Below are 1,354 nucleotides of genomic sequence, written 5' to 3'. Positions count from 1 at the left end.
GTTTTTTTGTCATAGGTGAATTCATATTCAAAGTGTCTAGTTATATTCCAAAAATCAAGGTTCTACATCAAATAGATCATAACATATACATACACTAAGCTCAAAAAGTCGCAAATATTGTAAAAAAAAAAACTCAAATTTGAAAAAAATCACGAATTTCAATTTTGCTTTAGAAAAACGATTGTTATATATCTATTTAAAGTACACGAGAAGCACATTAGGAACCCGAAAAAATTTACTCTCTAGGTTAATTAGGTCACGTGCTAGAGCAGTCCAAAGTTGCGAATTTGGATGTTTTTGGACAGCTATAAAAGCGAAAGTAGACGTCAGAGGTCAAATATGAAAGCATAAACTAATAGACAACGTCAATGACCTTTGACCCAATAAAGGTCAAGGTCATCAAAGGTCAAGGTCAAAAATTGAAAATTTTGAATTTCCAAAACCTGTTCCTCTTTTTGAACTAAGAAGCAGAAACAAGCGAACTTCTAAGACAAAGTGGCTCAATTCATGAGATAATTGTATGCAAAGTTCCATTTTGAACAAACGTATACTTTGCGAGTTATGCTCCTGGCCAAAAATATCAATAATGAGTAATATTACCCGGATGTGCCACGCCCACCTTAATTTTTTTGAATAGGGTAATTGATATTCCAAATGTTATGTTGTGTTTCAAATTTCAAGCTTCTACATTATTCAAGTCAAAAGATATAGGTCAACAAATGTCAACAGAGGTCGAAATCGAAAAATGAAAATATACAAATGTTAAAACCGTATCTTTTTTGGAACTATAAAGCTGAAACAACTGAGCTGTTAACACAAACTGGCCAAAAGGATGAGGTAATTGTGTGCAAAGTCCCTTTTTCAAAAAACGTATCCTATGCGAGTTATGCCCCAGCCCCAAAATGTAAACAATTAGTAATTCAACCCGGATGTGCCACGCCCACCCCAATTTTTTTGCCATAGGTGAATTCATATTGAAAGTGTCTAGTTGTATTCCAAATATCAGGGTTCTCCATAAAATAGGTCATAAGATATATATACACCAAGATCAAAATGACACAAATATGGTAAAACAAAACTCAAATTTGAAAAAATCACGAATTTCAATTTTGCTTTAAAAAAGCAATTGTTCTATATCTATGTAAAGTGCATGAGAAGAACATTAGGAAACCGAAAAAATTAACCCTCTAGGTTAATTAGGTCACGTGTTAGAGCAGTCCAAAGTTGCGAATTTGGCTTTTTACGGATAGCTATAAAACCGGAAGTACATGTCTGGGGTCAATGGTCAAAGTATCAAATGATAGCCAAGGTCAATGACCTTTGACCCTAAAAAGGTCAAGGTCATCAAAGGTCA

Source organism: Lottia gigantea (genome assembly GCF_000327385.1).
Source record: "Lottia gigantea unplaced genomic scaffold LOTGIsca_589, whole genome shotgun sequence".
NCBI classification, from domain to species: Eukaryota; Metazoa; Mollusca; class Gastropoda; family Lottiidae; genus Lottia; species Lottia gigantea.
Note: the sequence above shows the minus strand (reverse complement) of the source record.